The following is a 26,394-nucleotide window of genomic DNA, read 5'->3' on the forward strand; positions in this document are numbered from 1 at the left end:
TGCAAACTTGCTGTGGGCAGAGAATGTGTCCACGAACTCTGTCGTATTGTACTCTACCCAGCGTACAGGTCCCTGCACAGAGTATGTGCTCAATAAATACCGATGATAGATTTATTCATTGATCCAGGTGGTAAATGAAACCACATGAATACATAGATGCCTCTAACGAGTAAGTGCAGAATGTGCTAAATAGGCACCCAGAACAGAACCTGTGGGACACTGACAACCAGCAGATGAGAGGGGAAGGAGTTGCCAACAAACAAAACGAAGGGATTACAATCTCTGGAAGAAGTCATATTTCCTACTGATGAATTTTCTCAGGGCCCCTTTCATGTCCTTGTTCCGCAGGCTGTAGATGAAAGGGTTCAGCATGGGGGTCACCACTGAGTACATCACGGATGCTATAGAGTCTTTCCTGGCCTTGTGGGTGGACCGGGGGCTGAAGTAGACCCCAAAGAAAGTGCCGTAGAACAAGGAGACCACAGACAGATGAGAGCCACAGGTGGAGAAGGCTTTAAACCGTCCCCTGGCAGATGGGATTCTTAAAATAGTGGAGAAAATCTGATTGTAAGAGAACAGAAGTCCTGTGAGGGGACCTAGCCCTAACAGAACAGCAAGAACAAAGAGCAATATTTCATTGATGAGTGGATCAGTGCAGGAAAGTTTGAAGATCTGGATAGGTTCACAGAAGAAGTGATGGATTTTATTGTCTGCACAGAAGGATATTCGAAGCACCATTAAAGTATGTGTCAGAGCATGGAGACTACTGATAATCCAGGACCCAGCTACCATCAGGACACAGAGCCGTGGGCCCATGATGGTGGTGTAGTTGAGTGGGTGGCATATAGCCACATAGCGGTCATAAGCCATTCCAGTGAGGAGAAAGTGGTCCAGAGTTGCGAACAGAATGAAGAAATACATTTGCGCCAGGCACGCAGCATAGGATATGAATTTACTGTGGGTCTGAATGTTGACCAGCATCTTGGGGACTGTGGTGGACAGGAAACAGACGTCGGCCAAGGAGAGGTTGGTGAGGAAGAAGTACATGGGCTTGTGCAGGTGCGGGTCAGATCTGATGGCCAGGATGATGAGCAGGCTCCCCAGGACCCCGAGCAGGTACATCCAGAGGAACAGCATGAAGAGGAGCTGCCGCTGCTCCGCCCGGTCAGACAGTCCCAGGAGGAGGAATTCTGAGATGCCAGTTTGGTTTTCCCTGTCCATTCGGCCGGAGGATCTGCTGGGGGAGATGTGGCAGAAGAATGGGATGGAGGAGCAATCACATCCTGGTTCAGACTCAGTCTGGACTTTATGCAGTTTAATGTGTTTTTGCCAGGGCAGGGCAGGGTAAACAGTGGAGAGATCTCTGCTACTCTATTTCATACATTTCCTCGCTTTATTGGAAATGTGGCTGGGAGGGATGGGTTCTGGCCGGAGTATTTGTTCATCTTTGATTCTCCTGCTCACACTCTCCACCCTTCTTGGGGTCCTGTGTCAACCATTCCCGGGCTTGGGTGTATGTCAACACTAGGTGAGGCGGGTTCAATTTCTGCCTCATCCCCAGGAACAGAATTGGGCTCTCAGTCCAGCAGCTCCTCATTCTCCATGGAATACCCCATCAGAGACTCGGAGCCCATCATCAGTGGCCCCTCAGCCTTCTCCTCACCTGAATCAACAATCCCAGTTTCTTCAGACACCCCATTCCCAGACATTTCTCCATCATCACTGCTCCCTCCGGAGCCTTCTCCATGGAATCTCATTCCACTTCTCCGGTTAAGCCTACTCAGTACTAAGGAGAAAAATTGTGCCTTGCTCATTTTGGTTGCAAACGAATATTGCTGGGTCCTGTTGATGAACTTTACAGTGCTTGCAGCTGCCCTGCACCCTACCCTTAGGAAATGTCCCGAACTCCTTCCTTATTCCTTCTTAATAAGTTTATTTTTGCTTTCTTTTTAAGCCCCTCATACTTGTTTCTGCCATGCTCAGTTCCAGCCCTTGCTCCCAGTCTTGTTTGTGTTCCACATTTCTGGACTTCCCATCAGAATGAGGGTTCTGGCATCTGTAGGTGGTGGTCCAATGGCTAGAGTAGTCTCCTCAAAACCCACCCAACAATTTGAGGAGTGAACCAGATCTCTACCAAGAGTGGAGGGTGGGCCATCCATGCGGCCGGGGTCCCCAATAGAGGGAAGTTCCGGTCTGTGATGAGCCGCTGGCCGGCCAGGTGAGTCTTCTTCCTCTCCCCAGCAGGATGAAAATAAAGCCCATACCACCTAGGAAACCCTGGGAAAGACTGCAGGCATTTGTACTGTAGTACTCTTGACTGGAGAGGAGAGAATCTTGGTAAATCCCCCTGCCCCCAAGTGCTGCTTTAGCTATTTATTAAATTTTGATAATTTGGGGAATTAAATCGTGTAATAGCTCTTATTTTGGATTGTAATGTACTGTTGTTCTTTTTCTCCTGTGGGTCTCTCTTCCCTTACCTAGTGGGGTCAGGGTCTAGAGAACTGGGACCGTGTCTTGTATTTTTCTTGAAGGCAGAGATTATGCCTGCCTACGTTCTTCTGTTGTGCTTTCCCAGGAGCTTAGTACAGTGCTCTACACACAATTGTTCAATAAATACCAGTGATTAAATAACAAGGCTTAGTATGAGGTAAGTGCTCAAGAATAACACTAATAGAATCCTGAAAATGGCTGTTATGATGTGATTGCTGCTTTTAAATCCTCTAGAAACCCTTGATGACAGGTAAACATATCCCTCTCTTCTCCCTGTTCTAGCAGGAAAATCCAACTAATTAACCCCTCCAAAGTCCAGGAAGTAAACTCTCCCCCATCCCTGAATCCATAGTTAAGCCTAGGCATTTCCCGGGTTTAAACACTGCAGGTTGAAATCCGTGTCAGGGAGTATGAAGTAGTTCTAGTTGGCTCAGTGGGATTCTAGGTCATTGGAGCCATGAAACTGTGTTAGGTGGTTCTGCTTTGCCCTTGACTCTTTTTTTAAAAGTGGTACTTAAGTTCTTACTATTTTCCAGGCACTGTACTGAGCCATGGGGTAGATGCATGGCAATCAGGTTGACACTTTCCATGTCCCACATGGGGCTCACAGTCATAGTTCACATTTTACAGACAAGGTAAGTGAGGTACGGAGAAGTTCAATGACTTAACCAATGTCACAGGGCAGACAAGTTGCAGAGCTGGGACTAGAACCCAGGTCCTTTTTACTCCCAGGCTCCAGTTCTCTCCATGGGTCCAAGCTCCTTCTTTAGATAAAAGTTTGTCATCCATGATCTCATCTGGGACACCAGCCATCTACTTCCCTCAACCCAGGTGGATGGGCCATTTTTTATGGTATCTGTTATACACTTAATATGTGCCAGACGCACTGTACTAAGCAGCGTGGCTCAATGGAAAAAGCACGGGCTTGGCTGTCAGCGGTCATGGGTTCTAATCAAGGTTCTGCCACTTGCCAGCTGTGTGACTTTGGGCAAGTTCCTTAACTTCTCCGCGCCTCAGTTCCCTCATCTGTAAAATGGGCATTAAGAATGTGAGCTCCACGTGGTACAGCCTCATTGCCTTGTATGCCCCAGCGCTTAGAACAGTGCTTAGCACATAGTAAGCGCTGAACAAATACCATCATCATCATCGTCACTGCAATAGATCCACGTTAATCAGATTGGACGCAGTCCATGTCTCACGTGGCACTCTCAGTCAATCCCCATTTTACAGGGAAGGCACAGGGAAGTGAAGGGACTTGGCCAATGTCATACAGCAGACAAGTGGCAGGAGCTGGGAATAGAACCCAGTCCTTCTGACTCCCAGGTCCATGCTCTGTCCACTAGGCCACACTGCTTCTCAAGATCTCGCCCAGGAATTGTCGGTCTTAGATTCTTGTCTTATTGGATGACTTAGAGGGTAAATTAGGGATATTAGATGTTATCCCTAACCATTTACATGATATTAAGGAGAGTAACTGTTACCAGTTGGCCAGTGGTCCATTGGGTATAGGGCCCACAAGCTGCAGGATAAGTGATACCAGCAAGATAGTGTATACAGCCTGCATCGGATGGTCTTGGACAGACTGCTTGGTCATCTCGGGAACTAATTGTTCATTCTTGGAAGAGTTCTCCAGAGACCCAATCTTTGCATCACCCAAAGGAGGAACTTCCCTCTGAGGGTTCCCGCAGACTATCTGCAAGGCTAACTAAGGATCTCTCAAAAATGGTTCAAACCTATGATCATCAAAAGAAGGAAGAACTAAGACTGGAGGAATCACCAGAAAGTAGAAATTTCCCCTCCAGTATTCATTAAAAGGAGGGAGGGACTTCCTGTGTGTGCAGGGCAGCAACTGGGAAGACATTTAGAGGGGGTGCTTTAGAATATAAAAGGCACAACTAGTTGCTGCAAAAGTGTGTGTCTCTTTGTACCGGGACGGTGCACCTTATTATGTGGGATCCAGTGGGATGTTTTAATAAAGAGGACCTGTTATGCACTGAGATCTTGGGGTATAGTGTCTTCAGTAATGGCTATAGAATGAGACAGATAGTCTCCTGTTCCCTGAAAGGGTCGGTGAAAATAGTAATGATTCATTCATTCAATCAGATTTATTGAGCACTTAGTGTATGCAGAGTACTGTACTAAGCATTTGGAAAGTAAATTCGGCAATAGATAGAGAGAATCCCTACCCAACAATGGGCTCACAGCCTGAAAGCAGGAGACAGACAACAAACCAAAAAAAGTAGACAGCCATCAATACCATCAATATAGATAAATAGAACTATAGATAATATTTAGTATTATTATTATTAATAAAATAAATAAAGTAATAATTTTGTACAAATATAGACAAGTGCTGTGGGGAGGGGAAGGGGGTAGAGCAGAGGGATGGAGTAGGGGCGGTGGGGAGGGGAGGAGGAGCAGAGGAAAAGGGGGGCTCAGTCTGGGAAGGCAACCTGGAGGAGGTGAGCTCACAGTAGGGCCTTGAAGAGAGGAAGAGTGCTCGTTTGATTAATTAATTATTAATAATTAATAATGGCATTTGTTAAGCGCTTACTATGAACGAAGTGCTATCCTAAGGGCTGAGCACTGTTCTAAGTGCTGTTGTAAGTTTGATTTGAGTAGGGAGGTCATATCTCACTTTCAGAATGCCCCGATATTGTGGCTTTTAGACTCCTGCGGACCCCCTGGGGAAGGGGGCTGGGATGTACTTGTAGCCTCAATATTGGATCAGAGTGAAGGCTAAAGTTCTCCCATCGTGACTTGGGAAGAGGCATGGGTGCTCCTGTGTGCTGGGATGGGGGGGTCGTTCCCTACCTGTGCAGGTCGTCTTGGGGTCAGTCGGGCAATCAAGGGTGCCTGCACCGTCCGCCTCCTTTGTCCTTTCAGTTGCTGGGCCTTGTGTTGAAGAACTCGTCCTGGAACAGTGTAGCTGAGGGGGAAGAGGGACGGGGGGCTGTGGAGCTCCAAGCAGAAGTGCTGCGTCCTCAACCACAGGCGCAGTGGTGGTGTGAGTGGGGCTTATGGCAGGACTATTTGCAGGAGTCTCTGGTCCCTCAGGCCCCACAGTTTATGGCTCCCCCAGCTCCGTGCGAGAGACACACAAACTCTCAGTGCCTTGTCTCCCTACTGGGCTTTGCTTAGGGAAATGTCCCAGGAGATTTTCTTTTTTAAGTGGTATTTAAGTGCTTACCATGCGTCAGGCACTGTACTAAGTGTGGGGTAGATAGAAGATGATTGGGATGGACACAATCCCCATCGTACAAGGGACTCACAATCCTAATCTCCATTTCATAGATGAGGTAAATGAGGCCCAGAAAAGTGAAGTGACTTGTCCATGGTCACACAGCAGAGAAGTGTCAGAAGCAGGATTAGAACCCTGGTCTTCCAACCCCCAGGCCCATACTAGGTCCACCAGGCCATGCTGCTTCCCTATTAATAATGGCATAGGTTATGTGCTAAGCATTGTACTAAGGGCTGAGGCAGATATAAGATGATTAGGTCTCACGTAGGACTCACAGCCTCAGTAGGAGGGGGAAGAGGTACTCAATCCCCATTTTACAGATTAGGACCTGAAGCACAGAAAAGTTAAGTGACTTGTCCAAAGTCACACAGCACACAAGTGGTGAGCTGGGATAAGAGCCCAGTTTCTCAGACTCCCATGTCCCTGATCTTTCCACTAGGCCACACTGCTTCTCTGGTCAACAGAATATTGGGGACCATAAAGGAGGATGGTAAACTCTCACTCGGAATGTGAGAGTTTGACCCTCTCCTACAAAAAACAAACAAAACCAAATTGTACATGACAAAAAGTATGTGATCTTCGATAACTGGCTATACTTTCTCAGAAAAATAAGCTTCAGGTGAATCAGCATGTCAGAGTCCTCGAGAGAAGACACTTTTCCTGTTGAATGCGTTGCTCAGGGCCATTTTCATGTTCTTGTTCCTCAGGCTGTAGATGAAGGGATTCATTGTGGGGATGACCACTGTGTACAGCACAGACGTTATCGAGCCCTTACTGAATGTTTGGGTAGATGTTGGACAAAGGTAGGTCCCAAGAGGTGCTGTAGAATAAGGAGACCACAGACAGGTGAGAAGCACAAGTGCTGAAAGCTTTCCGCCTACCCCCTGCAGATGGGATTCTCAATATGGTCGAGATGATGCGAACATAAGAGAACAGAAGGCCGGTGATTGGACCTACCCCAATCACTACTGCAGAGACAAACACGATTACTTCATTGATGAAAATGCTTGAACAGGAAAGCTTTAGGATCTGGTAAGGTTCACAGAAGAAGTGAAGAATTTCCCAATTGGTACAGAAGGATAAACGAACCACCAACAGGGTGTGTGTCAGGGCATGGAGGGAACTGAAGATCCAGGATCCAGCAACCACCAGGGCACAGAGCCGTGGGCTCATGATGGTGGTGTAGTGGAGGGGGTGACATGGCCTCGTAACGATCATATGCCATCCCTGTGAGGAGAAAGTGGTCCAGAGTTCCAAACAGAAGGAAGAAGTACATTTGTGCCAGGCAGCCAGCGTAGGATATGGATTTGTCGTGGGTCTGAATGTTGACCAGCATGTTGGGGACCGTGGTGGACATCATCATCATCATCATCAATCGTATTTATTGAGCGCTTACTATGTGCAGAGCACTGTACTAAGCGCTTGGGAAGTACAAATTGGCAACATATAGAGACAGTCCCTACCCAACAGTGGGCTCACAGTCTAAAAGGGGGAGACAGAGAACAAAACCAAACATACTAACAAGATAAAATAAATAGAATAGATATGTACAAATAAAATAAATAAATAAATAAATAGAGTAAAAAAAGCAGATGTCAGCCAGGGAGAGGTTGGTGAGGAAGAATTACATGGGGGTGTGCATGTGTGGGTCAGAGCTGACTGCCAGGACGATGAGCAGGCTCCCCAGAACCCCAAGGAGGTACAACCAGAGGAACAGCACGAAGAGGAGCTGCCGCTGCTCTGCCAAGTTGGACAGTCCCAGGAGGAGGAATTCTGAGATGCCAGTTTGGTTTCCCCTCTCCATGGGCCTGGAGGATCTGCTGGGGGAGATGTGGCAGGAGAATGGGATGGTGGAGCAATCGCATCCTGGTTCAGACTCAGTCTAGGTTTTAAGCTGTTTAATGCGTGTGTGCCGGGGTGGGGCAGGGTAAGCAGTGGAGAGACCCCTGCTGCTCGCTTTCTGACATCTCCCCAGCTTTATTGGAAATGTGATTGGGAGGCCTGGTTTCTGGCTGGAGTATTTGTTCATCTGAGATTCTCCTGCTCACACTCTCCAGCCTTCTTGGGGTCCTGGGTTCACCCTTCCCGGGCCCATGTGTGTGTTGGCACAAGGTGCAGTGGATTCTATTCCCGCCCCACTCCCAGGCATAGCACTGGGCTCTCCCGGTCCGGCTACTCTTCATTCTCCATGGAACACCTCATCAGAGACTCGGAGCCCATCATCAGTGGCCCTTCAGGCTTCTCCTCACCGGATTGATGAATCCCAGTTTCATCAGACACCCCCATTCCCTGACATTTCTCCATCATCATTACTCTCTCCTGAACTTTCTCCATGGAATCTCATCCCAATTCTCAGGCCAAGCGTATTCATGACTAAGGAGAAAAATTGTGCCTTGCTCATTTTGGTGTTAAAAGAATATTTCTGGGTCCCGTTGATGGACTTTATGGTGCTTGCAGCTGTTCTGCACCCTACCCTTAGGAAATGCCCCCCAACTCATTTCTTATGCCTTCTTATAAGTTTATTTTTGCTTGCCTTTTAAGCCCATCACACCAGTATTTGCAAGGCTCAGCCCACTCCTCGCTCCCAGTCTTTTTTGTCTTCCTCGTGTCTAGAGTTCCCATAAGAATGAGGGGTGTGGCGTCTGCAGGGGGTAGTCTACTGGGTAGAGTAGTCTTCCCTCCACCCATCAACAATTACAGGAGTGAAGTCTGATATCTTTCATGAGTGGAGGGTGGGTCATCCGTGCGGCCGGGGTCTCCATAAGAGGGAAGCTCCGGTATGTGATGGGCCGCTGGCTGGTCAGGGCAGTCTTCTTCCTCTCCCCCCACAGTATGAAAGCAAAGCCCATAACCACCTAGGAAACACTGGGAAAGACTGCAGGCATTTGTACTCTAGTACTCTTGATTGGAGAGGAGAGAATCTTGATAATTACCCCCTCCAAGTGCTGTTTTAGCTATTCGTTTTTAATGTTAATAGTTTGGGCAATTAAATTTTCAAATGGCTCGTATTTTGAATTATAATTTCCTGTTTTTCTTTTTTTCTATGAGTCCCTCTTCCCTTAGTGGGGTCAGGGTCCAGAGAATTGAGTCCGTGTCTTGTATTTTTCTTGAGGGCAGAGATTATGCCTGCCTACCCTCTTCTGCTGTGCTTTCCCAGGAGCTTAGTACAGTGTTCTACACACAAATGTTCAATAAATACCAGTGGGTAAATACCAGGGCTTAGTATGAGGTAGGTACTCAACAATAACACTTATACAATAGTGAAAATGGCTGTTATGATGTAATTTCTCCTTTTAAATCCTCTAGAAACCCTTGATGACGGGTAAACATCCCCACACTTCTCCCTGTTCTGGCAGGAAACCCCACCTAATTTACCCCTTCAAGGTCCAGGCAGTAAACTCTTCCCCATCCCTGAATCCACCGTTAAGCCTTGGCATTTCCCAGGTTTAAACACTGCAGGCTGAAATCCGTGTCAGGGGATATGAAGAAGATCTAGTTGGTTGGGAGAGATTCTAGGTGATTGGAGCCATGGAACTCCATTGGGAGGTTCTGGTCGACCTTGGCTGATCCATGCTGATCATACCCCAACTTTCTCCATCCCCACAGTCCTGAGGGTCAGCCGTTCTTCTGGAGCAATCCTAATATCCAGCAGTCTTAACTTTGCAGTCTTCACCTGTGATGGCCCTTGCCTAGCTAGGTCTTCAAAGACATCCTATCACTCCCAAGACCTGTCCTATCCCACTTCCCCTGCAAATCCTCACCTTGCTTTGCCCCTGACGCTTTTTTTGAAATGGTATTTGTTAAGTTCTTACTATTTGCCAGACACTGTACTAATCCCAGGGGTAGATGCATGGCAATCGGGTTGACACAGTCCATGTCCCACATGGGGCTCAGAGTCATAATTCCCATTTTACAGATGAGGTAAGTGAGGCATGGAGAAGTTCAATGACTTGCCCAAGGTCACAGGGCAGAGAAGTGGCAGAGCTGAGACTAGAACTCAGGTCCTAGTGACTCCTAGGGCCGTTCTCTATCTACTAGGCCAAGCTGCTTCTCAAGATGTAAATTTGGCATCCCTGATCTCATCTGGTACTCCAGCCATCTACTTCACTCAACCCAGGTGAATGGACGAATTTTGATGGTATCTGTTATGCACTTAATATGTGCCAGGGGCACTGCACTAAGCAGCATGGCTCAATGGAAAAAGCATAGGCTTGGGAGTCAGAGTTCATGGGTTCTAATCAGGGATCCAGCACTTGTCAGCTGTGTGACCTTAGGCAAGTCACTTAACTTCTCTGTTCCTCAGTTCCCTCATCTCTAAATTGGAGATTAAGACTGTGAGCCCCACGCGGAACACCCTGATTACCTTGTATCCCCCACAGGGCTTAGAACAGTGCTTGGCACATAGTAAGTGCTTAACAAATACCACCATCTTCATTACTACAGGACGCAGTCTGTGTCCCACATGGCGCTCTCAGTCGATCCCCAGTTTACAGGGAAGGCACAGGGAAGTGAAGTTACTTGCCCAGTGTCACGCAGCAGACAGGTAGTGGAGCCGGGATTAGAACCCAGGCCCTTGTGACTCCCAGGTCCATACTCTATCCACTAGGCCACACTACTTCTCAATATCTCACCCAGGAATGGTCCGTCTTAGATTCTTGTCTTACTGGATGACTTAGAAGGAAAATTAGGGATGTTAGATGGTACATCCCTAACCGTTAAGATGATATTAAGGAGAGTAACTTTTACTAGTCGGCCAATGGTCCACTGTGTACATGGCCCACTGCTACAGGAAAGGTGATGCCAGCAAGATAGTACATACAGCCTGCATCCAATGGTCTAGGAGAGACTGCTTGGTCATCTCAGGAACTAATTGTTCATTCTTGGAAGAGTCCTCCAGAGACCTACTCTTTTCATCACCCAAAGGAGTATCTTCCCCTTGAGAGTTCCCACATAGCATCACCAAGGGTCACTAAGGATCTCTCAAATATGGTTCACACCGATGATCATTAAAAGAAGGAGGAACTAGAACTGTATGCATCATTGGTCATTGGGGACGTTTGATAGGGCAGTTCAGTAGAATGGAGGGGACTGAAGCTAGACTCGAGGGCATCCAGGAGAGCTTTGGAGTTGAGCAATTCGAGGCATCGAGTTTAGACGACTTGCTCTAGGAGTTTGGAAAGGAAGGGTAGGAGGGAGATAGGGCAATAACTGGAAGAAGCAGTGGGGTCAAGAGTGGGTTTTTTTAGGATGGGGAGAATTGGGCATGTTTGAAGGCAGAGGGGAGGAAGCCGATGGAGAGTGAGTGGTTGAGGATGGAAGTTAAGGAGGGGAGGAAGGAAGGGGTGAGAGTTTTTATAAGATGAGAGGGAATGGGGTCTGAAGCACAGGTGGCGGGAGTGACACTTGAGAGGAGGAAGGAGATCTCCTCTGAAGAAACTACCAGAAAGTATGGGAAGGTAGCGGAGGAGGTTGAGAGTGGGGGGATGGAGAAAGGGGAGCAGTGCCTTTGGGGAACTCAGACCTGATGGTGTGAATTTTCCTAATGAAGTAGGTGGCCAGATCATTGGGGGTGAGAGATGGAGGAGGGGGAGGAACAGGGGGCTTGAGGAGGGAGTTAAATGTCCGGAACAGCTGATGTGGGTGATGTGCATGGTTGTCAATAAGGGAAGAAACACTGTTTTGCCTGGCAGAGGAGAGGGCAGTTTTAGGGCAGGAAAGGTTAAATTTAAAGTGAATAAGTTTGGCTTGGTGACCTTCACCAGTTTTGGTGGTGAAACATCTTGGTTTGGGCAGGTTGTTATTGGGCCTGGTAGGGACCAGGGGAGACCTGTTGGATTTTTGCTAAGAAACACCCAGGGCAATACCCGAAACTCGGAGAAGTCACCACCAGCATTACCCCCTTCAGATTGCATCCCGGATGATAGACAAAAACGCTATGGAAACCCAGCCCAGGCATTATTTGTCACACTGTGGCCAGCAGGTACCACTAGAACAGAGTTCCCCTGGGTACCCAGTCTCTGACACACCAGTCCCTGATTCCTGCTGCATGGCTCAAGCTGCTGACCTCCAACGACCTCTGGCCCTCCCTGTCCTTTCTCCATCCCTTGCAGAAGAAAAAGCATTGCACACTATTGGTTTTAACTCCGTTGTATTGTATTCTCACAAGGGTTCAGTACGGTATTTTGCACATAGTAAACACTCAATAAATAGCATTGATGATGATAATGATAATGTGGACACAAAATCAGGTGAGCCAGGTGGCTTTTGTAGAAAACAGGTCATTGTGACCGGAACCATCCCACGCTTGGAAGCCTTTCCCTTCTCTGTCAGTGATCTGAAAGCAAGGGTGGCCAGAATGTGTGTCTTAGAACAGTGCTTTGCACATAGTAAGCGCTGAACAAATACCATCATCATCATCATCATTATTATTATCTATTTATATTATTGTCTGTCTCCTCAACTAGATTGTAAGGTCATTGTGGACAGGGAGTATTTTTGTCATATTGCTGGGCTTTACTCTCCCAAGTGCTTAGTACAGTGCTCTGCACACAGTAAGCCGTCAATACATATGATTGGTTGATAGATTGGTGTAGGGTTGAAGTTTCCTGCATTTAGAACCCCAGACTACCCATCCTTGGGTGTTCTGTGACTTCAACTGAGCCTGCTTGGTGGGTGTTCCAACCTGTACATGGAAGGCTAGGCATTTCAAGTGAAGAAGAGCAGCTGCTCACACCCAGACTAGAGCACTCAGCACATGCATGTGGCTGTTGGTTTCTCTCCTAAATGTGGTCAGTAACGTATAACAGAGAGGAAGAGCCTATGGAGGATCGAGATGAGGACCCACACTCCAATGGGGGTCTGCACCTCCCCCAGAGACATGCCCTTCTCCCAGCCCCCTCCCTGGCCCCTGGCTTTCAGGGACAGGGGTCTTGGCTCCACTTCCCACCTGGCAGACCTGGACACTGTTGCCATCACCGGGATGATGAGGCCACTGACCCCACTCTCAGGATGCCCCAATCCTGTGGCTTACCACCAAGGAGATGGGTTGAGACATGCTTTAGTACCAGTATCGGAGTAACGTGAAGGCTGAAGTTCTCCTGTCAGGGGTGGATAACAGGTGCGGGTGTACCCATGGGCTGGCTCAGGAGGAACGTACCTTACCTGTGCAGGTTATCTTGAGGTCAGTCGGGCAATGTACATTTCATTTGCCTTCTAACTCCTCTGTACCCTCAGGGGATGAGCCTTGTGGTGGGGAATTCCTCCTAGAAAATTGATGTGGCTGTGTGGGAAGAGGAATGCAAGAAATTCAGGGTCCCAGGCAGGAACGCTGCATCCTCACTCATGGTGGCAAGTGGGGATGGGAAAGGGGCTCATGGCAGGACTATTTGCAAGAGCCTCTGGGCCCTTGGAACTCACACTCCATGGCTCCCTGAGCTCCTTGTTAGAGATGAATGAACACTCAGCTTCTGGTTTCTGTCCTGGCCCCTCCTGGTTCTGCTGAGGGAGATATCTGGAGATCAATATAGTCTTACTGGGGACAGTTTAGCATGGCTTAGTGGAAAGAAGTCGTGGTTCTATTCCTGCCTCTGCCGCTTATCAGATGTGCGACTTTGTGCCTCAATTGTCTCATCTGTAAAATGGAGATTAAGACTGTGATCCCCAAGTGGGGCTACCTGATTACCTTGTATGTCCCCTAGTGCTTAGAACAGTGCTTGGCACATAGTAAGCACTTAACAAATATCATTATTCCTTTCTTGACTGTAAGCCTGCTGTGGGTGGGGATTTTTTTATGGTATTTCTAAAGCACTTACTATGTGCGATGCACTGTTTTAAGCATTGGGGGATACAAGGTGATGAGGTTGTCCCACGTGGGGCTCACAGTCTTAATCCCCATTTTACAGATGAGGTAACTGAGGCACAGAGAAGTTAAGTAGCTTGCCCAGGGTCCAACAGCTAAGTGGTGGAACCCAGATTTATTGCCGAATTGTACTCTCCAAGCCCTTAGTTCAGTGCTTTGCATACAGTAAGTGCACAATAAATAAGATTAAATGAATGAATGAATGAATGAACCTTCTGGGCTCCCCTGGACAGCCGTTCCTGAAGCTCAGTGATTATATCCCCCAAGCCGATTCCTGAGAATTTCTCAGCACAGACCAAGGGACAACCATAACCAGTCTCCTCACCCCTCTAATACAGGAATCTACTCAGAATCCTTCAGTGCACTACCACTACAACCTCTGCCCAGGAGAGAGTGAGCCTTTTAGAGTGTGAGCCCACTGTTGGGTAGGGACCGTCTCTGTATGTTGCCAACTTGTACATCACAAGTGCTTAGTACAGTGTTCTGCACACAGTAAGCACTCAATAAATACAATTGATTGATTGGGTGGCATTCTTACCTAACAACCTGAAAAATGCCATTGTTGTCTCAGGACAATGGTGCCCAGGTCCCAGAATTCTGTCTCTGACAGTGTCTCCCTCCCCCTATCTCAGAAGCACACTGTTGGCTTTCCTGGGTTGTACCTTCTATCATCACTAGTGCTCCCTCCAATGACCTTCCATGAATGGATGCCTTCCTAATCCTTTCCTGAACCTTCCACTATCCCTCTTGTCTTGTCTTATGCCTTTGATTCATTTCTATCCCATAGCGACATCACGGGCACATGTCTCCCAGAAGGCCCCGCTCTCCATCTGCAATTGTTCTGGTAGGGTTTCCAGAGTTTTCTTTGTAAAATTCCGGAAGTGGTTTATCATTGCCTCCTTCCGCGCAGTAAACTCTAGTCTCCGCCCTCAACTCTCTCCTATGCCGCTGCTGCCCAGTGTGGGTGAGTTTTGACTTGTAGGAGATTGCCTTCCATTCACTAGCCACTGCCCAAAGTAGGAATTGAATGGATAGACCTGTGCTTGACACTCCCTTCCATAGTTGAGACTGATAGATTACTGGAAACTCTCCAGATGCTACCCTGAGGGGCTCTACTATCCCTCACCTTTCCATAAATCCATAACATCCATAAATTTAGTAAAATCCCATTTGAGCATATTTGATTTCTGCCTGAATTTCTTACATTTCTTTTTGTTTGGCTTGATACTCCCACCAGCGCGTGTCATTAGGTGTCCCCTCCTCCAAGTAGTGTGGGATTTGGTCAACAATGAGTCTTTATTGCCGCTATCTCCACCCTTCGTGAACAATGACACTTCAACCATAACCTAAGTATTCATCTTTTTTGTCAATTTCCAGCCTTTTCCACTGTTTCCCCATTTGACAAATGTTAAGTGATGGGTTTTTCAGATTTTCACTTTCTACAAATTCTGCACTTTGTAACTGCACCTGTAATAATAATAAGGATGGCATTATTAAGCATTTACTATGTGCCAAGCACTGTTCTAAGCCCTGGGGGGAAGCAAGGTAATCAGGTTGTCCCACATGGGACTCACAGTCTTAATCCCCATTTTACAGAGGAGGCAACTGAGGCACAGAGAAGTGAAGTGACTTGCCCAAAGTCACACAGTTGACAAGTGGCAGATCTGGGATTAGAACGTATGATCTCTGACCCCCAAGCCCATCTTCTTTCCACTGAGCCATGCTGCTTCTATAGACTGCTCCTTCCCAATTCCTATTGTGGTTATTTCTTATTATAACTTCCTGTAGCAAATATTTTCAGATCATGACTCTAATGTTTAGTTGTTAAGGATAAGAAAACACCATGGCATCATTTTTATAAAACAATTCTACCCTTTTCCATTTTCTTCACAGTTTAGATCAATGATAAGGATTTGTTTGAGAAATACCGTGTTTTTTATTTGTCCAAAAACATTTGCAGGAAGAGAGCTGAGTTCCTTTGTTCCACTAAAAGTGAAAATTCCACCTCTTAAGAAAACCAATCAACAATAATTGTGGTGTTTATTAAATGATTATTACGTTCTAAACTCTGGGGTAGCTACAAGGTTACCCACACACCCTCAATTATACATTCCTAATCCATGTTTTTTCACAAGACAATTGAACCCCAACTGATTCCAGTGCTGGACTGGGGATTCTGACCATGCCACATGCCAGACCCCACTGCACCTGAAGACTTGCTACTGGGAAAGAGCAGAGAAATCCTTCACGAGATAGCTCTTTTTTAGCTATTGTGTTTGAGTAGACCCTTGCACCCTGGGTAGAGAATTCTTTTTTTAGGACATTGTATGGTGGCAGAGGTTACCGAGAAGGCTAGGGGTGCTGGGGAATAGCTGGTGAAGAGAGATGACATGTAAGATGGAGGGAGATGGTGCAGAGCTTTGAAGCGAATGGCAGGGAGTTTCCATTTATTACAGAAGGAGACGGATAACCACTGGAGATTTTTGAAGATTGAGGAGATGTGTGCTGAGTGGTGCTGAAAAATGTTGATCCATGTAGCAGTGTAGAGATTGGGCTGGAGAGGTGGAGAGCTAGAGGCAGGGAGAGCAGGGATGAGGCTGATACCTGATGTGGTCTTGCTGGGCTAGGATTACAGGCTTGGAGTAACCTGGATGGAGAGGAAAGGGTGGATTCTGGAAATGTGGAAGAAGACCTGACAGGATTTAGAAAGAGAATGATGTGAGAATTGAAAGACAATGAGGAATTCAAGGATCATGCCAAAGAAGCCAGCTTCTGAGAACAGGCAGGGGGCGAGGAGTAGGTGGCCGAGCGAGGAACGTTTGGAGGAGGAAAATTAGTAGGAGATGGAGAAGGAGGGACTTTAGAAAGGAAGGTGAGGCTTTCAGTTTTGAACACGTTGAACCTGAGGTGCAGGTAGGACATTCAAGTGGAGCTGTCTTAGGGCCAAGAGGAAATGTGGGATTAGAACCCAAGAATAGAACCAAGATTAGAAAGCTGCTTGGAGGAGACAGCATGGCTTCGGGGAAAAACCATGGGCCTGTAAGTCAGAGGTGGGAGGTCAGAGTTAGAGAGAGAGAACTGGGAGTCATCCTCATAGTAGCCTTCCCTGATTAAGCCTTCTTTTCCCTGACTCCCTCTCTCTTCTGCATTATCTGTGCACTTGGGTGTGGTACTTTTGGGAGCATGATATTGACCTCAGCCTCAACCCTGCAGCACGTGCATACATATCCATTATCGTTTTATGTATATAAAGATCTATCTTCCCCTCTCGACTGCAAACTTGTTGTGGGCAGAAAATGTGTCCACGAACTCTGTTGTATTGTACTCTACCCAGCGTACACGTCCCTGCACAGAGTATGTGCTCAATAAATACCGATGATGGATTTATTAATTGATTGAGGTGGTAGATACAGCCACATGAATACATAGATGCCTCTAACGAGTAAGTGCAGAATGTGCTAAGTAGGCATCTAGGACAGAACCTGTGGGACACTGACAACCAGCAGATGAGAGGGGAAAGAGTTGCCAACAAACAAAACGAAGGGATTACAGTCTCTGGAAGAAGTCATATTTCCTACTGATGAATTTTCTCAGGGCCCCTTTCATGTCCTTGTTCCTCAGGCTGTAGATGAAAGGGTTCAGCGTGGGGGTCACCACTGAATACATCACGGATGCTATAGAGTCTTTCCTGGCCTTGTGGGTGGACCGGGGGCTGAAGTAGACCCAAACGGAAGTGCCATAGAACAAGGAGACCACAGACAGATGAGAGCCACACGTGGAGAAGGCTTTAAACCTTCCCCCGGCAGATGGGATTCTTAAAATAGTGGAGAAAATCCAAGTGTAAGAGAACAGAAGTCCCGTGAGGGGACCTAGCCCTAACAGAGCTGCAAGAACAAAGAGCAATATTTCATTGAAGAGTGGATCAGTGCAGGAAAGTTTTATGATCTGGATAGGTTCACAGAAGAAGTGATGGATTTTATTGTCTGCACGGAAGGATATTCGAAGCACCATTAAAGTATGTGTCAGAGCATGGAGAATGCTTAGTATCCAGGACCCAGCTACCATCAGGGCACAGAGCCGTGGGCCCATGATGGTGGTGTAGTGAAGTGGGTGGCATATAGCCACATAGCGGTCATAAGCCATTCCAGTGAGGAGAAAGTGGTCCAGAGTTCCAAACAGAATGAAGAAACACATTTGCGGTAGGCACCCAGCGTAGGATATGGATTTATTGTGGGTCTGAATGTTGACCAGAATCTCGGGGACTGTGGTGGACAGGAAACAGACGTCAGCCAGGGAGAGGTTGGTGAGGAAGAAATACATGGGCTTGTGCAGGCGCGGGTCAGATCTGATGGCCAGGAGGATGAGCAGGCTCCCCAGGACCCCAAGCAGCTACATCCCGAGGAACAGCATGAAGAGGAGCTGCCGCTGCTCCGACTGGTCGGACGGTCCCAGGAGGAGGAAGTCTGAGGTGCTGGTTTGGTTTCCCCTGTCCATGTGGCCGGAGGATCTGTTGGGGGAGATGTGGCAGGAGAATGGGATGGAGGAGCAATCACATCCTGGTTCTGACTCAGTCTAGACTTTATGTAGTTCAATGTGTTATTGCCGGGGCAGGGCAGGGTAAACAGTGGAGATACCCCTGCTACTTGATTTCATACATTTCCCCGCTTTATTGGAAATGTGGTTGGGAGGGCTGGGTTCTGGCTGGAGCATTTGTTCATCTGGGATTCTCCTGCTCACACTCTCCAGCCTTCCTGGGGTCCTGGGTCAACCATTTGTGGGCCTGGGTGTGTGTCAACACTAGGTGAAGCGGGTTCTATTTCTGCCCCTTACCCAGGCACAGAATTGGGCTCTCAGTCCGGCTGTGCCTCATTCTCCATGGAAAACCTCATCAGAGACTCGGAGCCCATCATCAGTGGCCCCTCCGGCTTCTCCTCACCTGCATGAATAATCCCAGTTTCTTCAGACACCCCATTCCCAGACATTTCTCCATCATCACCTCTCCCTCCGGAGCTTTCTCCATGGAATCTCATCCCACTTCTCAGGTCAATCCTACTCAGTACTAAGGAGAAAAATTGTGCCTTGCTCATTTTGATGCCAAAAGAATATTGCTGGGTCCTGTTGATGGAGTTTTCAGGGCTCGCAGCTGCCCTGCACCCTACCCTTAGCAAATGCCCCCCAACCCCTTCCTTATACCTTCTTAATAAGTTTATTTTGGCTTTCTTTTTAAGCCCAACATACTTGTTTCTGTCACGCTCAGTTCCAGCTCTTGCTCCCAGTCTTATTTGTCTTCCACATTTCTGTACTTCCCATAAGAATGAGGGTTCTGGCATCTGCAGGGGGTGGTCCAATGGCTAGAGTAGTCTCCTCAAAACCCACTCAACAATTTGCGGAGTGAAGTCAGATCTCTATCAAGAGTGGAGGGTGGACCATCCATGCAGCCGGGATCCCCGTAATAGGGAAACTCCGGTTTGTGATAAGCCGCTGGCTGGCCAGGTGATTCTTCTTACTGTCCCCCCGAGGATGAAAATAAAGCCCATACCACTTAGGAACCACAGGGATAAGACTGCAGGCATTTGTACTCTAGTACTCTGGATTGGAGAGGAGAGAATCTTGATAATTACCCCCTGCCCCCAAATTCTGTTTTAGCTATTTGTTAAGTTTTATAATTTGGAGAGTTAAATCATCAAATGGCTCTTATTTTGGATTGTAATTTACTGTTGTACTTTTTCTTCTGTGGGTCTCTCTTCCCTTACCTAGTGGGGTCTGGGTCCAGAGAACTGAGACCGTGTCTTGTATTTTTCTTGAGGGCAGAGATTATGCCTGCCTACCCTCTTCTGCTGTGCTTTCCCAGGAGTTTAGTACAGTGCTCTAAACACAAGTGTTCAATTGATATCAGTGATTAAATACCAGGGCTTAGTATGAGGTAAGTGCTCAAGGATAACACTAATAGAATCCTGAAAATGGCTGTTATGATGTGATTGCTGCTTTTAAATCCTCTAGAAACCCTTGATGACAGGTAAACATATCCCCCTCTTCTCCCTGCTCTAGCAGGAAAACCCACCTAATTAACCCCTCCAAGGTCCAGGCAGTAAACTCTCCACCATCCCTGAATCCATTGTTAAGCCTAGGCATTTCTCTGGTTTAAACACTGCAGGTTGAAATCCGTGTCAGGGAGTATGAAGGAGTTCTAGTTGGCTCGGAGGGATTCTAGCGATTTGAGCCATGAAACTCTGTTGGTTCTGGTCCACCTTGGCCGATCCATGCTGATCATACCCCAAGCCCAACTTTCTCCATCCCCGCAGTCCTGAGGGCCAGCCCTTCTTCTGGAGCAATCCTAGTATCCAGCAGTCTTCACCTGTGATGACCAGTTGACCAGTTAGGTCTTCAAAGCCGTCCTGTCACTTCAAACCTGTACCACCCCACTTCCCCTGCAAATCCTCACCTTGCTTTGCCCTGACTCTTTTTCTAAAAATGGTACCTGTCAAGTTCTTACTATTTTCCAGGCACTGTACTGAGCCTTGGGGTAGATGCATGGCCATCAGGTTGACACTTTCCATGTTCCTGTGGGGCTCATAGTCATAGTTCACATTTCACAGATGAGGTAAATGAGGCACGGAGAAGTTCAATGACTTGCACAAGGCCACAGGGAAGACCATTGGCAGAGCTGGGTCTAGAACCCAGGTCCTATTTTCTCCCAGGCCCGAGTTCTCTCCACTGGGCCAAGCTGCTTCTCAAGATAAAAATTTGTCATCCATGATGTCATCTGGGACACTAGCCATCTACTTCACTCAACCCAGGTGGATGGACCGTTTTTATGGTTTTCTTTAAGCACTTAATATGTGCCAGATACACTGTACTAAGCAGTGTGGCTCAATGGAAAGAGCATGGGCTTGAATGTCAGAGGTCATGGGTTCTAATCTCGGCTCTGCCACTTGCCAGCTGTGTGACATTGGGGAAGTCCCTTAACTTCTCCGTGCCTCAGTTCCCCGATCTGTAAAATGGGGATTAAGACTGCGTGCTCCACGTGGTACAACCTCATTACCTTGTATCCCCCCAGCGCTTAGAACAGTGCTTAGCACATAGTAAGTGCTTAACAAATACCATCATCGTCATCGTCACTGCAATAGATCCAAGTTAATCAGGTTGGACGCAGTCCATGTCTCCCATGGCACTCTGTCAACCTCCATTTTACACGGAAGGCACAGGGAAGTGAAGTGACTTGGCCAATGTCACACAGCAGACAAGTGGCAGGAGCTGGGCATAGAACCCGGTCCTTCTGACTCCCATGTCCATGCTGTATTCACTAGGCTACACTGCTTCTCAAGATCTCAACCCGGAATGGTTGGTCTTAGATTCTTGTCTTACTGGATGACTTAGAGGAAAAATTAGGGATATTAGATGAGGTATCCCTAACCATTTATATGATATCAAGGAGAGTAACTTTTACGAGTTGGCCTGTGGTCAGGGATGGGGGTCATGGCTCCACTTCCCACCCGGCAGACCAGGCCACTGTTGCCATAACCGGGATGATGAGGCCACTGACCCCACTCTCAGGATGCCCCAATTCTGTGGCTTACCATCAAGGAGGTGCGTTGAGAAATGTTTTAGTCCCAGTATCGGAGTAGTGTGAAGGCTGATGTTCTCCTGTCAGGGGTGGGTAACAGGTGCGGGTGTTCCCATGGGGCTGGCTTGGAGGGAACGTACCTTACCTGTGCAGGTTGTCTTGAGTTCAGTCGGGCAATGTACTTTTCATACACTGTCTAACTCCTCTGTACCCTCGGGGGTTGAGCCTTGTGGTGGGGAATTCCTCCTAGAACAATTGATGTGGCTGTGTGGGAAGAGGAATGCAAGAAATTCAGGGTCCCAGGCAGGAACGCTGCATCCTCACTCATGGTGGCAGTGCGGATGGGAAAGGGACTCATGGCAGGACTATTTGTAAGAACCTCTGGGCCCTTGGGACTCACACTCCATGGCTCCCTGAGCTCCTTGTTAGATGTGAATGAACACTCAGCTTCTGATTTCTGCCCTAGCCCCTCCTGGTTCTGCTGAGGGAGATATCTGGAGATGATAATGTAATCTTACTGGGGACAGTTTAGCATGGCTTAGTGGAAAGAACACGGACATAGTGGAAAGAGGTAGTGGGTTCTATTCCTGCCTCTGCTGCTTATCAGCTGTGCGACTTTGGGCAAGTTACTTAACATCTGTTGTGCCTCAGTTGCCTCATCTGTAAAATGGAGATTAAGACTGTGAGCCCCAAGTGGGACTACCTGATTACCTTATATGTCCCCTAGTGCTTAGAACAGTGCTTGGCACATAGTAAGCACTTAACAAATATCATTATTCCTTTCTTGACTGTAAGCCTGCTGTGGGTGGGGATTTATTTATGGTATTCGTAAAGCACTTACTATGTGCGAAGCACTGTTCTAAGCGCTGGGGTCTACAAGGTGATGAGGTTGTCCCACGTGGGGCTCACAGTCTTAATCCCCATTTTACAGATGAGGTAACTGAGGCACCGAGAAGTTAAGTGGCTTGTCCAGGGTCAAACAGCTAAGTGGTGGAACCCAGATTTATTGCGGAATTGTACTCTCCAAACACTTAGTTCAGTGCTCTTCATACAGTAAGTGCACAATAAATGAGATTGATTGAATGAATGAATGAATGAATGAACCTTCTTTGGCTCCCCTGGACAGCCGTTCCTGAAGCTCAGTGATTGTATTCCCCAAGCCGACTTCTGAAAATCTCTCAGCACAGACCAAGGGACAGCCATAACCAGTCTCCTCACCCGTCTAAGACAAGAATCTACTCAGAATCCTTCACTGCACTACCACTATAACCTCTGCCCAGGAGAGAGTGAGCCTTGAGCGGCATTCTTATCTAACAACCTGAGAAATGCCATTGCTGTCTCAGAACAATGGTGCTCAGGTCCCAGAATTCTTTCTCTGACAGTGTCTTCCTCCCTGTATCTCAGAAGCACTCTGTGGGCTTTCCTGGGATATACCTTCAATCATGACTAGTGCTCCCTCCAATGACCTGCCATGAATGGATGCCTTCCTAATCCTTTTCTGAACCTTCCACTATCCCTCTTTTCTTGTCTTATGCCTTTGATTCATTTCTATCCCATAGCGACACCACGGGCACATCTCTCCCAGAAGGCCCCCATCTCCATCTGCAATCATTCTGGTAGTGTTTCCAGAGTTTTCTTTGTAAAATTCCCGAAGTGGTTTATCATTGCTGCCTTCCGTGCAGTAAACCCTAGTCTCCGCCCTCAACTCTCTCCTATGCCGCTGCTGCCCAGTGTGGGTGAGTTTTGACTTGTAGCAGATTGCCTTTCACTCACTATCCACTGCCCAAAGTAGGAATGGAATGGATACACCTGTGCTTGACACTCCCTCCCATAGCTGAGACTTATAGATTACTGGAAACTCCCCAGATGTGACACTGAGGGGGGCCACTATCCCTCACCTTTCCATAAATCCATAACATCCATAAATTTTGTAAAATCCCATTTGAACATGTTTGATTTCTGTCTGAAGTTCTTACATTTCCTTTTGTTTGGCTTTACACTCCCACCAGCGAGTGTCATTAGGTGTCCCCTCCTCCCAGTAGTGTGGGATTTGGTCAACAATGAGTCTTTATTGCCGCTATCTCCGCCCTTCATGAGCAATGACACTTCAACCGTAACCTAAGTATTTATCTTTTTTGTCAATTTCCAGCCTTTTCCACTGTTTCCCCATTAAACAAATATTAACTGATGGGTTTTTCAGATTTTGACTTTCTACAAATTCTGCAATTTGTAATCACACCTGTAATAATAATAATGCTGATGGCATTATTAAGCATTTACTATGTGCCAAGCACTGTTCTAAGCCCTGGGGGGAAACAAGGTAATCAGGTTGTCCCACATAGGACTCACAGTATTAATCCCCATTTTACAGATGAGGCAACTGAGGCACAGAGAAGGGAAGTGACTTGCCCAAAGTCACATAGTTGACAAGTGGTGGATCTGGGATTAGAACGTATGATCTCTGACCCCCAAGCCCATTCTTTTTCCACTGAGCCATGCTGCTTCTATAGGCTGCTCCTTCCCAATTCCTATTATGGTTATTTCTTATTATAACTTACTGCAGCAAATATTTTCAGATCATGACTCTAATGTTTGGTTTTTACGGATAAGAAAACACCATGGCTTCATTTTTATAAAACATTTCTACCCTTTTCCATTTCCTTTATAGTTTAGATCAATGATAGGGATTTGTTTGAGAAATACCGTGTTTTTTATTTGTTCAAAAACATTTGCAGCAATGGAGCTGAGTTCCTTTGTTCCAATAGAAGTGAAAATTCCACCTCTTAAGAAAACCAATCAACAATAATTGTGGTGTTTAATAAATGTTTATTATGTTCTAAACTCTGGGGTAGCTACAAGGTTACCCATACACCCGCAATAATACATTCCTAATCCACATTTTTTCACTAGACAATTGAACCCCAATGGATTCCAGTGCTGAACTGGGGATTCTGACCATTCCAGACCCCACTGCACCTGCAACCTTGCTACTGGGAAAGAGAAGAGAAATCCTTCACGAGGTAGCTCTTTTTTAGCCATTGTGTTTGACTAGACCCTTGCACCCTGGATAGAGAATTCTTTTTTTAGGACATTGTATGGTAGCAGAGGTTACCGAGAGGACATAGGGGTGCTGGGGAAAAGCCGGTGAAGAGAGATGACATTTAAGATGTAGGGAGATGGCAGGGAGTTTCCCTTTATTGCAGAAGGAGTAGAATAACCACTGGAGATTTTTGAGGTGTGAGGAGATGTGTTCTGAGTGGTGCTGAAAAAGGATGATCCATGTAGCAGTGTAGACAATGGGCTGGAGAGGTGGAGAGCTAGAGGCAGGGAGAGCAGTGATGAGGCTGATACCTGATGTAGTCTTGCTGGGCTAGGATTGCAGGCTTGGACCAGCGTGGATGGAGAGGAAAGGGTGGATTCTGGAAATGTGGAAGAAGACCTGACAGGATTTAGAAAGAGAATGATGTGAGAATTGAAAGCCAATGAGGAATTCAAGGATAATGCTAAAGAGGCCAGCTTCTGAGAACAGGGAGGGGGCGTGGAGTCATTGACAGAGAACGTTTGGAGGAGAAAAATTAGGAGGAGATAGAGAAGGAGGAGCTTTATAAATGAAGGTGAGGCTCTCAGTTTTGAATACGTTGAATTTGAGGTGCAGGTAGGACATACAAGTGGAGCTGTCTTAGGGCCAAGAGGAAATGTGGGAATAGAACCCAAGAATAGAACCAAGATTAGAATGCTGCTTGGGGGAAACAGCACGGCTTCGGGGAATAACCATGGGCCTGTAAGTCAGAGGTGGGAGGTCAGGGTTAGGGAGAGAGAACTGGGAGTCATCCTCATAGTAGCCTTCCCTGATTAAGCCTTCTTTTCCCTGACTCCCTCTCTCTTCTGCATCATCTGTGCACTTGGGTTTGGTACTTTTGGGAGCATGATATACACCTCACCCTCAACCCTGCAGCACGTGCATACATATCCATTATCGTTTTATGTATATAAAGATTTATCTTCCGCTCTCGACTGCAAAATTGTTGTGGGTAGAGAATGTGTCCACGAACTCTGTTGTTTTGTACTCTACCAGCATACACGTCCCTGGACACAGTATATGCTCAAAAAATACCGATGATGGATTTATTCATTGATCGAGGTGGTAAATAAAGCCACATGAATAAATAGATGCCTCTAAGGAGTAAGTGCAGAATGTGCTAAGTAGGCATCCAGAACAGAACCTGTGGGACACTGACAATCAGCAGATGAGAGGGGAAAGAGTTGCCAACAAAGGAAACGAAGGGATTACAGTCTCTGGAAGAAGTCATATTTCTTACTGATGAATTTTCTCAGGGCCCCTTTCATGTCCTTGTTCCTCAGGCTGTAGATGAAAGGGTTCAGCGTGGGGGTCACCACTGAGTACATTACGGATGCTATAGAGTCTTTCCTGGCCTTGTGGGTGGACCGGGGGCTGAAGTAGACCCAAACGGAAGTGCCATAGAACAAGGAGACCACAGACAGATGAGAGCCACACGTGGAGAAGGCTTTAAACCTTCCCCCGGCAGATGGGATTCTTAAAATAGTGGAGAAAATCTGATTGTAAGAGAACAGAAGTCCCGTGAGGGGACCTAGCCCTAACAGAGCTGCAAGAACAAAGAGCAATATTTCATTGATGAGTGGATCAGTGCAGGAAAGCTTTATGATCTGGATAGGTTCACAGAAGAAGTGATGGATTTTATTGTCTGCACAGAAGTATATTCGAAGCACCATTAAAGTATGTGTCAGAGCATGGAGAATGCTTAGTATCCAGGACCCAGCTACCATCAGGGCACAGAGCCGTGGGCCCATGATGGTGGTGTACTGGAGTGGGTGGCATATAGCCACATAGCGGTCATAAGCCATTTCAGTTAGGAGAAAGTGGTCCAGAACTCCGAAAAGAATGAAGAAATACATTTGCGCCAGGCACCCAGCGTAGGATATGGTTTTACTGTGGGTCTGAATATTGGCCAGCATCTTCGGGACCATGGTGGACAGGAAACAGACGTCGGCCAGGGAGAGGTTGGTGAGGAAGAAGTACATGGGCGTGTGCAGGTGCGGGTCAGATCTGATGGCCAGGATGATGAGCAGGCTCCCCAGGACCCCACGCAGCTACATCCCGAGGAACAGCATGAAGAGGAGCTGCCGCTGCTCCGCCCGGTCGGACAGTCCCAGGAGGAGGAATTCTGAGATGCCGGTTTGGTTTCCCCTGTCCATGCGGCC

The 26,394-nt window shown here is 47.2% G+C and overlaps 2 pseudogenes; both read right to left on the reverse strand.

Moving 5' to 3' along the window:
- Positions 1-273: 273 nt before the first annotated feature.
- LOC119921400 lies at positions 274-7,535 on the reverse strand (annotated as a pseudogene).
- Positions 7,536-12,788: 5,253 nt separating this feature from the next.
- LOC119921401 lies at positions 12,789-26,388 on the reverse strand (annotated as a pseudogene).
- Positions 26,389-26,394: the final 6 nt, after the last annotated feature.

Source organism: Tachyglossus aculeatus, assembly GCF_015852505.1.
Source record: "Tachyglossus aculeatus isolate mTacAcu1 chromosome 12 unlocalized genomic scaffold, mTacAcu1.pri SUPER_6_unloc_2, whole genome shotgun sequence".
NCBI classification, from domain to species: Eukaryota; Metazoa; Chordata; class Mammalia; order Monotremata; family Tachyglossidae; genus Tachyglossus; species Tachyglossus aculeatus.